Source organism: Rana temporaria, chromosome 1, assembly GCF_905171775.1.
Source record: "Rana temporaria chromosome 1, aRanTem1.1, whole genome shotgun sequence".
Taxonomy (NCBI): Eukaryota; Metazoa; Chordata; class Amphibia; order Anura; family Ranidae; genus Rana; species Rana temporaria.
Window position 1 is genome coordinate 448,546,175 of NC_053489.1, and position 12,899 is coordinate 448,559,073.

Below are 12,899 nucleotides of genomic sequence, written 5' to 3' on the forward strand. Positions count from 1 at the left end.
TATATTTATAATTTTTTTTAAATTTACCAAACAGCCTGTTAAAAATCCCGGAAGAAGGAATTGAATACCTACACCTTCCATCTCCGAAACATGTTGGGATCATCTGTGACCACGCATTTACTTTAACCTCTAATTTTGAGGCTAGTGTGTTCCAGTATCAGTTGCTGTTCTATTCAATCATGTTCAAATGCATTGTTTTTAGGTGTACCCACTTGTGAATTTTCAATATATATATATATTCAATACATTTTTACGATATTACTCCCTTTCATTCTGGCTCATTTTTCTTGCCCATAAAATCCCTGAGGCACTTAATATCCCTTTCCCATTTTGTCTTTATTTGGGATGTGGCAAGGATCGCTTGTTATGCACTCCTGATTGGTTTCTCCTTGTAGTCTTTACCTGTAGGTACAAGTTCAAAATCGGATTTTACTACCGCTTAAGGCAGGTAATACATTCAGTATTTTATTCAACCAACAGGTTAAACAAAAAAAAAAAAAAAAACGGACAGATATCTGTATTAACACAACGATGTGTAATGCAGGGATCTCTCTCACTGTGCTATATTCTGACAGACGGGGGACTCCCCAACGCAGAATACACTGATCAGCTCTAGCATAGAATGCTGGTTTTCCAGCAAGACCATTCAACAGAAGCTAGTCATTCCAGAATTTGGGGTTTTAGGAATGCATTAAGTTCGAAAATATTTAGGTTTAAAACCAAAAGCTCCAAAAAGGAAAAATCCAAGAAGAAAAAAAGGCTAGCAAAAAAATTTTGACTAGAAGGAATCCAACCTCTAAGTGTTTGTTAACCTAAAAAAAATTAATTCTGTCCCCTTAAAGCATGTTATACAGCACAGTGTTAGCACGTCATTTGGCCCCCCTGTAACACCTGAAATACCTGGTTGATCCTGCCTGGCTATACACTCCCCTATGTAAACTGACCACAGTGTATCATGACTGCTGAGCCCCGACACCATGGTCAGTTTAGGTGCCTCCGTCATCCGCAGCTCTCCTCTCTCCACTCCTGTGTCCTCCTCCCCTTCCTGCCTGTCAACTCATACCAGTGCCACCCCCCTCTTTTTTCTGGTATCATAAGATTTTGTTGCTGTTACAATCACTGCTGTTATAATAAATGCTGTGCCCCACTGTATGCGTTTTGTAAAAAATCCACTGACAAATAACTTATTTTATAGCGCCGCTCGGTGGTCACTTGACCGGCCATCTCCTCCTCTCCTCCTGGCTGATGTCAGCGGGGGTTTCTCAGCCCTGCCCGCTTTGCTGTCAGACCTGGAGAGGAGATAGATGGCCGGTCACGTGAGCGCCAATCAGCTCTATAAAATAAGGTGTTTATCGGCAGATTCTTTACAAAAAAAACACATACATTGGGGCACAGCAATTATTATAACAGAGGGGATGGTAGCAACAACACTATGTGGGTTAACAACCACTTTAAGACAGTAGTAAATAAACTGAGGCATACTGGGTAGAAGAGGGATTATACAAAGGCCTGCTTACAATTTTTCTATTGCCAGTGTCCAAAACTCATGTTGGTGGCAGCATAACCCAACTGAATTTGAATTTCTGTGAACCCTGAAGACATTTTTTTTTCTTTTACTTTGTCACCTTTTTTAAATATGTTTCAGCTATTGTTATATAAAATGTATTTTAGATAAAGAAAAACCCTGAAATGTGTTGCCTAAGATTACAACATATAAATCTATGAATAGAAAAATCTGTGGCCATTTTTCTTTACTGTTTGCTATACCAAGTTCACTTTTTTTTCCAAATTGGCACTACACTGAAGCAAGCAAGACATGATTCCTTTAACAGCTTCAGACCAAAATACTTTCCATGATGTTCCAATAGCGATTCAACTACAGATATAGACCCCAACCTTGACTAACCAAAAAGCACTTAAGCAGGCCATACATGGTGCGAATTTCTTTATTGCATCCACAGGTTGCAGGAAAGAAATTTGCACAATTCCCCAATCAACACTGACAGTGTTGACAGGGAAATCCCTCCTGCCGAGCAATTGTTGAAGACAGTGATAATTGCAAGAGAATCTGGCAGGCTGGTTGTAGCCAAGTTGATCAATCGATTGACTTGGTACATTCAGCCTGCCCATTAATGGTTCGAATCCTGAACCGTGCATGACAGTATATGGACGGCCTTAGATCTACTGCTTCAAAGTTGCAAAGCAGGCATCACCTATCAGGCCGGGTTCACACTGGTATGACTCGTACGACTGTGGATCCGACATCCATCTGACTTCAATAAACGGGGATCCGACTTTGATCCTGACAATACCAGGCACTTTGTGTCTTGTATGAATCTTTAGGGGGGGACTCCAAGCCAAAATAAAAAAGTTATAGCGTCTACAAAATAGGGGATAGATTTATTGCATTTTTATTATTTATTTATTGTATACTAGTAATGGAGGTAATCTGTGATTTTTAATGGGACTGTGACATTGCGGCGGACAGATCGGAAACTTTTTTGGGACCATTGACATTTATACAGCGATCAGCACTATAAAAATTCACCGATTACTGTGTAAATGTCACTGGCAGGGAAGGGGTTAACACTAGGGGGGCGAACAAGGGGTTAAATGTGTTCCCTAGGGAAGTGTAACTGCGGCGGATGGGACTGACTGGAGGAGAGAGATCGCTAATCACCAAGAAGAGCCGATCTCTCTCTCCTCCCCTGCCAGAACGGGGATCTGTCTGTTTACATTGAGAGATACCCGTTCTGGCTCTCACGTGCGATCGCGGGTGGCCTGGCGGAAATCGCGAATTGGGTCCCCTGCCGTGCAGCCCGCGTGGGTGCACCTGCTATGGCTCTTAAAAAGGAATCGTTGTACACCTACAGCGACTTGCGGGAATGAACCGACCTGCCGCAGTATGAATGAACCGACCTGCCGCAGGCTTGACGGCAAGTGGTTAAATTAGCTCCGGCGTCTCTTACGATTTTTTTTTGTACCTCTGGCTGTTCTCCTTTCTGCACTTCTGCCTCTTCAAAGGCAGTAAATCAGAGGGTCTAGTGACAGACCGGGAGCTCGGTGTGCTGAAGAACTACAAGGGGTAGTTGTAGTGAAAGTAAAAGAACTGTTACGCTTTGTGTTAGAAACTGTAATGCTGCGTACACACGATCATTTTTCCGGTTGTAAAAAATGCCTTTTTTTTTTATGGATTAAAAACTATCGTGTGTGGGCTCCAGAGCATTTTTCGGGTTATGAAAAACGGGCAAAAAAAATTCGAACATGCTCTATTTTTTAACAACGTTTTTAACGTTGTTGTTTTTCGGGTTTTAAAAAATGGTCGTGTGTGGGCTTTAACGACGTGAAAAAAACACGCATGCTCAGAAGCAAGTTATGAGAGCACTCGTTCTGGTAAAACTACCGTTGGTAATGGAGTAAGCACATTCATCACGCTGTAACAGACAGAAAAGCGCGAATCATCTTTTACTAACACGAAATCAGCTAAAGCAGCACAATGGATGGCGTCATCCGCATGGAACTTCCCCTTTATAGTGCCGTTGTACGTCACTATTTGCTAGAGCATTTTTTTTTTCACGATCGTGTGTAGGCAAGGCAGTTTTAATGATCAAGTTGAAAAAAACGTTGTTTTTTCTACAGCCTGGAAAACTTTTTTTACATGATGTCACCCCTTTGCTACTGAGAAGTACAGGGAAAATAAACATGAAAGCTGGGCTGCAGAGAAAGATTGCATCATACTGCTGGAAGCGTGTGGTGCTGTTCAGCGTGTGGCAACCTATTCAGGCTGAGAATAGCTCAGAGCACTGCTATGAAATAAAGTTATTTTTTCCACTTTTGCTGACAAATTTGGACTAAACCTACTTTATATTTGTTTTATTTTCCCATTAACATAGCATACTTAAAAAAAAAAAATAAGGATAAAAATAGAATCCTTCCATGCTCTCCCTGTTGTGTATCGTTTAGAAAGGGGGCTGTGGAGTGATGTTTAAAGCTGGCCATAGATGATTGCTCGAATCCCCCCATTAACACAGTCAGTGTTGATGGGGATATCCCTCCCTCTGAGCTATTGTGTTCTCCCAGTGGGGGGGGGGGGGGGTGCGCAGGGAGAACACACAGCGATTATTGCTAGCAGTTATAATAGCATAAAAAAAATCCAACATGCTGGTTGTACCCAAGACGATCAATCAACTTGGGTACAATTGCCCTGAAGGGAAGAAACAACTCCCCCGATAGAAGAGCCAAAGATCTCAGCCACCCATTCAGAGACTCTGACTAGGTGGCTTACCTGAATCTGACGATCCAGAGATAAAGGAGATTTGTGCCACTTGGACAGTATCTCCTTCTGCAAAAACGAGAGTGGAACTGGGCATACGGTACCGCCGCAAAAGGAGGCAACCAACAGGCCCAGGACTCTAATGCAAAAAAACGGAGATATGACCGATTGCGTGATGCCAACAGCCACAGTGCAGACTGAAGAGTCTGCAATTTCTCCAGGGGAGGAATGAGCTTCACCACCGAGGAGTCCAGAACCAACCCTAGGTACTCCAAACAATGAGTCGGAACCAGGACCCACTTCTAAACGTTTAACACCCACCCAAAATCTTGGAGGGTCTGACTGGCTATAGACACATCCTCCTCTAATTCTGGGCCAGAATCTGCTCTCAGAAGAAAGACGTCTAAGTAGCCCACAATGGCAAAGCCTCATTTTCCCAGCAAAGCTAAGATCGGTGCGAGCACCTTGTGAAGACACTTGGTGCTGACGCTAGACCAAAAAGAGGAGCCATCTAACTCTCATAAAGTCATTTAGGGCTTAGAGGCCCAAGATTGGACAGACCCCGTCCGTCTTCGGGACCGATACCAGATTTGAATAGCATCCCCAAAAACCTCTCGTCCTGCGGGACAGGTAAAATTACCCCGCAGCTTAGCAAGTCCTACACTGCCCCAGCAAGGCAGACCGACGAGCCGGAAGGAGAGAGACATGAGGGAAGAATCTGTTCGGTGGATAGGAAGAATCCTATCCAGTACTCCGAAGAGACCACCTTACAGAACCACTGGTCGGAGAGCAGGGAGGTTCACCGAGCTGAGAACCTGCAAAGCCGTCGCCCCACCCGGGCTGGGGAAGGCTACATACATAGGCAGGTGTGGGTGCGGCTACCCATCCCCCAGCTGAGCCTTTGTTGGCCTGGGAGGATTTCCCCACGTGCCCTGACTTACGACAAAATACCACCTCTGAACGGAGAATGAAAGACCCGGCACACGCGCGGCCCCTTTCCCCAAGTGGACTGAGGGAGGAGAGTGCTCTCACACCCAGTGACATCTTGATAATTTCATCCATCGAGGTACCAAAAAAACTCCCACCCCTGAAGGGTAAATCAGCCAGGGCTCTTTTGGATGCTTGGTCAGCAGACCAGCATTTCAGCCAAATCAGACGGCGCAAAATCACCGCCAAAACAGAGGCTCTGGGCATTGAGTATGCAGCATCCCGTGCCACATCACAGACCTATACAAGGCCCTGGACCTACAGGTCGGCCAGTCTAACAAATTGGGGAGGGAGCTAGTGCTCCTCCACAGTCAGGTGCAAAGCCTTGCCCACTCAGTGAGTGTCTGAGACACCAAGGGTGCGGCCACAACAGGCCACAATGCAGACCCCAGCATGGTAAACATGGAGCGGGTCGGCGGGTCCCTTCTATAGGGAGATCGGTCACCCACATTTAACCGGGCACAGGGGGCCACTACCTGAGATCTGTTTTTTTTTAGGTTTCAATATTTTTATTAAAGTTTCATAATACAACAGGAATATTACAACTTTTTATCGTACATAATATAACCAACAAAATGTAGGGAATAGCATGGTGAGTTATCAATAAAATAAGAGAGTCACTGCTATATCACTGGTATCACCCGACAAGCCTCAGCCAACTGTATAAGGTGCTTTGCATTCATGCCATTTTCCAGCCTTAACGCGTCGATAACTCGCTGGGAAAAGACAACTCCCTCCTCATCAGGAGGATCTGTTTTTTTTTTTTTAAAACTCTCTTCAAAAGGGGAACTACGAGGACTTCTGCAGCCTTTCCCATTCCCTATTAATGAACTAGTCAAAGAAAATACAAGGAAAACCTTCACAGAGCAGTCTGATTTGCACACACAAAAAAAAGACCTCAGAGGAAACCTCCGCTGCACCAGGCAGCATAAGGGTCGGACGATCCAGAGACAATGGAGATTTGTTCCATTTGGACAGGATCTCCCTCTGCAATACACAAGTGTGGAACTGGGCATGCGGTACTGCCTCGAAGGAGGCTACAATTAGACCCAGGACTTGCATGCAAAAAACAGAGAGACTACCATGCGGAATGCCAACAGCTTCACTGCAGACGGAAGAGTCTGCAATTTTTCCAGGAGAAGAAAGACTCTTGCTTCCAGGAGTCCAGAAACAACCCTAGGTACTCCAAACGCTGAGTCGGTACCAGGACCGACTTCTGAATGTTTAACACCCACCCAAAGTCTTGGAGGGTCTGGCTGGCTATAGACACATCCACCTCTAATTCTGAGCCAGAAGCTGCTCTCAGAAGAAGATTGTCTAAGTAGCCCACAATGCCTCGCTGTCTCAGCAAAGCTAGGATCGGTGCGAGCACCTTGGTGAAAACTTTTGGTGCTGACGCTAGTCCAAAAGGAAGGGCCACAAACTGATAGTGGTCCTCCCCTATCACAAAGCGCAGAAACCTCTGGTGACTTGTACAAATTGGGACATGCAAGTAGGCATCCTTGATGTCCAAGGACGCCTGAAAGTCCCCCGGATGGAGCGCAGCCACCACCGAGCGAATGGATTCCATGCGGAACTTCCATACTCTCATGAAGGCATTTAGGGCTTTGGAGGTCCAAGATTGGATGGACCCCATCCTTCTTTGGGACCACAAACAGATTCAAATAAAAACCCTGAAACCTCTAGTCCTGCGAAATGGGTAAAATTACCCCGCAACTTAGCAAGTCCTGCACTGCCCCCAGTAGGGCAGCCCGACGAGCCGGAATGAGAGGGAGACTTGAGGGAAAGAATCTGTTCGAGGGATAGAAAATAAACTATCTTGTACCCCGAAGAGACCACCTCACAGACCCACTGGTCGGAAAGCAGTGAGGCGAGTCGGGCGGGGGCAAGACTTCATGCAGTGGTGGGTTTGTTCGGCTTACGCACCCAGGGAGGTTTCTGTCCCCCAGCTGAGCCTTTGTCGTCCTGGGAGGGTTTACACACGGGCCATGACTGACGAAAATACCGCTTCTGAGTGGGAAACGAAGGAACCGGCTTATGGTGCGCCTCCTTCCCCTTAATAGACTGAGGGAGGAGAGTGCTCTTACCCCCAGTGACATCCAGCGAGGTACCAAAAAGCCTCCCACCGTTGAAGGGTAAATCTGCCAGGGCCTTTTTGGATGCTTGGTCAGCAGACCAGCATTTCAGCCAAATCACGCGGCGCAAAACCACCGCCGACACAGAAGCTCTGGATATCAAGGGGGCTACATCCAGTGTAGCATCACAGACATACAAGGCCCTGGACCAACTGGTTAGACAGTCTAATTAATTCTGGAGGGAGCTGATGCTCCTCCACAGTCTGGTGCAAAATTTTTGTCCATTCAGTGAGTGTCTGAGATACCAAGGTTGCAGCCACAGTAGGCCGCAATGCAGACCCCAGCATGGTATACATTGAGCGGGTCAGCGCCTCGGACCTCCTGTCTGTATGGTCCTTGAAGGCAGGGGTCCCTTCTATAGGGAGAGTGGTTACCTTGTTTAACCGGGCAACCGGGGGGTCAACTACCGGAGGAGAAGCTACAAGGATCTATATATCCAGCCTGTCACTCAGCCAGCAGTTGATAGAAGATTCTCTAATAAATAAAATTAAAAAGAAAATAAAACAACATTTTTCCTCAGGGTGCTGGGCCCAAAGGGAGCCATACGTCCTTCTCCTTTGCTAGGCAGAAAAAGGCTGCATACTGCAGGGAGGAGGGTTATGTCTAGAGGGACCGCCCCCTGGGCAGGGCTGTTCAACTCTGTTAAAGTAACATGTATTTAATTATCTAACATGTTTCTGCCTAGTCATCTCCTGTGAACAGGAACATAACCCACTTGTCAAGATTTAAGGAGCTGTGTCAGTCCATGGACGATAAGAGAAAGCAGAGTTATTTACTGTGACTTCATATATGGATGTCATGTAACAGTTGTATATTGTGTTCACAGAAGCAAAAAGAGAAAATATGCCTTTTAAGATTTGTTGTGTGACTGTAAGGTAAGCTCAAGACAGAATTGAAACCAGAAAGCATAGAGTTAAGCTTTTGTGACTCATCAGGAGTTTTGGACAATCACAGCCAATTTCACACTGAGCAAGAGTCTTGGCCAGCCTTACACTCATTCTGTCTGGAAAGTTCCCTATCAGAGCTGTTAGAGCTCATTACACCAGAGAGAGGAGAAGATCTGAACAGACACACACCAGTCAGAGTTCTGTTTTATGGAAGCAAGTGGCCAAAATAGGTATTTAACCACTTAACCACTTAAGGACCGCCTCCTGCATATGTACGTCAGCAGAATGGCACGGCATGTACCCAGTCGCGGGCGTCCGAAGCTCCGTGACCAGGACCGGGGGTCCCGCGATCGCTCCCCGGAGCTGAAAAACGGGGAGAGCTGTATGTAAACACGGCTTCCCCGTTCTTCACTGTGGCGGCTGCATCGATCGTGTCATCCCTTTTATAGGGAGACACAATCGATGACGTCAATCCTACAGCCACACCCCTCCTACAGTTGTAAACACACTTCAGGGAACACATAACCCCAACAGCGCCCCCTAGTGGTTAACTCCCAAACTGCAACTGTAAATTTTTACAATAAAGAATGCATTTTAAATGCATTTTTTGCTGTGAAAATGATAATGGTCCCAAAAATGTGTCAAAATTGTCCGAAGTGTCCGCCATAATTTCGCAGTCACGAAAAAAAAAAAAAAATCGCTGATCGCCGCCATTAGTAGTAAAAAAAAAAAAAAATTAATAAAAATGCAATAAAAACTATCCCCTATTTTGTAAACTCTATAAATTTTGCGCAAAGCAATCGATAAACGCTTATTGCATTTTTTTTTACCAAAAATAGGTAAAAGAATACGTATCGGCCTAAACTGAGGACAATTTTTTTTTATATATGTTTTTGGGGGATATTTATTATAGCAAAAAGTAAAAAATATTGCATTTTTTTCAAAATTGTCGCTCTATTTTTGTTTATAGCGCAAAAAATAAAAACCGCAGAGGTGATCAAATACCACCAAAAGAAAACTCTATTTGTGGGGAAAAAAGGACGCCAATTTTGTTTGGGAGCCACGTCGCTCGACCGCGCAATTGTCAGTTAAAGCGACGCAGTGCCGAATGGCAAAAAGGGGCCTGGTCTTTTACCTGCATTTTGGTCCGGGGCTTAAGTGGTAAGGTCCGCCTCCTGCACATATACGTCGGCAGAATGGCACGGCTGGGCACAAGCATGTACCTGTACGTCCTCTTTAAGTGCCCAGCCGTGGGTCGCGGGTGCGCGCCCGCGACCCGGTCCAAAGCTCCGTGACCGTGGGACCAGTGTTGCCAACCTACCAGATTGAAATTTACTGGCAAGACACCAAAAATTTACTGACACAGCCACGTTTTTACTGGCAGTTTACAAAAGTTACAAAACTACATCTTTAAGCGCAAATTTCAGCATTTAGGCTACAAACAAGTACATTAGGCAAATAGCAATGTGATTTAAGGTGGATATTAAGGTAAAAAAACATTTCTGTTATTTTCGATATAAGGGCAAATTGTTTAGTCCATCAGTTTTTGTCACCCATGTCCAACTGGAGAGATTTCACCTTCACTTCTGTTCCATAACCACCACAGAAAGTGAGGGGAAATCCCTGGTAGCTACTACTACTACTACTAGGATCACCAGAATTTATGTTCCCAATTCTAAAGACCCCCTGACACCATCACCTCCTGACACCATCACCCACTACAACAATCATCACCTCCTGCCACCATCACCCCCTGCCAACCATCATTACCCACCATCACCCCCTGCCACCACCAGACATATCACCCCCTGCCACCACCACCTCCAGACTTATCACCCCCTGCCACCACCATCACCAGACATATCACCCCCTGCCACCACCACCACCAGACATATCACCCCCTGCCATCACCACCACCAGACATATTACCCCCTGCCACCACCACCACCAGACATATCACCCCCTGCCACCACCACCACCAGACATATCACCCCTGCCATCACCACCACCAGACATATCACCCCTGCCATCACCACCACCAGACATATCACCCCTGCCATCACCACCACCAGACATATCACCCCCTGCCATCACCACCACCAGACATATCACCCCCTGCCATCACCACCACCAGACATATTACCCCTTGCCACCATCAGACATATCACCCCCTGCCACCACCATCACCAGACATATCACCCCCTGCCACCACCATCACCAGACATATCACCCCCTGCCACCACCACCACCAGACATATCACCCCCTGCCACCACCACCACCAGACATATCACCCCCCGCCACCAGACATATCACCCCCCTGCCACCACCACCACCAGACATATCACCGGTCCGGTTAGGTCAAAGTCTGCGCAGCGCCCGACTCCCACACACGCCAGCGCCTGCTCTGTCCACTCCGCCATGAGGCTCCTCAAATCCGCCCGCCCAGACCCTGCCTGTCACATCATTGGTTGCGCGGCAGGTGGGCTAGGCTTAGCAGAGGCAGTACTGGAAGGCTCGGCTTAGGAGGATCATATGTTCTCGCTGAATTCCAGAACTGCGCATGCGGAGTTCTGTCACGAGCCGGTCGCCGCGATTTTTACTGGCACTTTTCTCCTGCCACGGACTTTCACGGACAGGAGAAAAGTGCCCTGTTTTTACTGGCTGTCCGTAATTCTATAGACGGTTGGCAACACAGTGCGGGACCTGATCGGCGCTGGAGTCCCGCGATCAGTCCCCGGAGCAGAAGAACGAGGAGAGCTGTGTTTAAACACAGCTTCCCCGTTCTTAACTGTGGCGCTGTCATTGATCGTGTGTTCCCTGATATAGGGAAGAACGATCAATGATGTCACACAACCAACCCCGCCCCCCTACAGTTAGAAACACATATGAGGTCACACTTAACCCCTTCAGCGCCCCCTAGTGGTTAACTCCTGTAACGGTCACCACCGTTTACGACCTTCCATCAACTACGACAGCTCATCTGACACTCCAACCAACAGGACCCGGTCCATCCCATTTCCCAGAATAAGACGAGACACAGCTCTGTGCTTTCTGGTTTCAAAATGAATGACAACTTTAATGGCTAGTTTCAGTCTTATATACAGTACAACAGGTTACAGTAATCACAGGAACACATCACACGATGAGCTTCAATCCAATTCTTTTAGATAATTACAGAGGAGTTAATTATCCCCCAGACGTTACGTCTCAGACAATAAGTGATTCACCTGCACCTGAGAAGTCACATTCCTTCTTTAACAGAATTCAAACAAAACACCATCACACAATGATTTCTTCTTAATCCACATCTTTAGACAGACGGTCCGTCTCCGACAGAAAGGTATTCACACCTCTGAGCATCAATAGGCTTTAAACAGTGTTATCACACAATGAAAGGCCTTTCAAGAGCCAGCCTCATTTAACATGTCAACAGTCTACACAGAGAGATGAGTCATAGAATAAACCAACACTTTGCAATCTCCTGCAATATGAGCCATCAGTAATGTCCCCTGTCCTGTAATTTAGGATATAATTTCTCAGTCACCCTATGGCCCTATCGGACATAAGGTGACCCTAGACATAAGGGTTATTAATGGCGCTGGCACAGGAGTACCGCTCATCCTTCCAAAGTCTCTGTTTGTCCCGGGTCATTCTGTTACAACTCCCAATCTGCAATTGTCATTTTCACAGTAAACAATGCATTTTTATAGCATTTTTTGCTGTGAAAATTACAATTGTCCCAAAAATTTGTCAAAATTGTCTGATGTGTCCGCCATAATGTCGCGGTCACGAAAAAAAAAAAATCGCTGATCGCGGCCATTAATAGTAAAAAAATAAAAATTATTAATAAAAATGCAATAAAACTATCCCCTATTTTGTAAACACTATAAATTTTGCGCAAACCAATCGATAAACGCTTATTGCGATTTTTTTTTTACCAAAAATAGGTAGAATACATATCAGCCTAAACTGAGAAAAAATAAATTTATATATATTTTTGGGGGATATTTATTATAGCAAAAAGGAAAAAATATTGAATTTTTTTCAAAATGGTCGCTCTATTTCTGTTTATAGCGCAAAAAATAAAAACCGCAGAGGTGATCAAATACCACCAAAAGAAAGCTCTATTTGTGGGAAAAAAAGGACAGCAATTTTGTTTGGGAGCCTCGTCGCACGACTGCGCAATTGTCAGTTAAATCGACGCAGTGCCGAATCGCAAAAACTGGCCAGGTCCTTTACCTGCATTTTGGTCCGGGTCTTAAGTGGTTAATACAGTTATATATGTTCCTATTGTTAATATTGTGATTAGAACTGTACTGTATACTGACTAGTTATGTGTTCACTTGTAGTTCCACCAAACCAAACGTTCAAACCTCAAACAGCAAATTTCAATTCCAAACATCATAGCAAATGGTCAAACAAGCAAGCAAACGTGCTATCAAACTGCAATAGCAAACGTTCCATTAAACAGCAATACAGAGCAAGTAAAACTATTGATTAAGCTTCAGAGAGATCATAAAGTGTTTAACCACTTTAATTGACGGCGGCACGATAGTGCTCTTGTTCTGGGAGGATGTCATATGACGTCCTCGCCTTGCAGAGCCACTAGGGGGTGC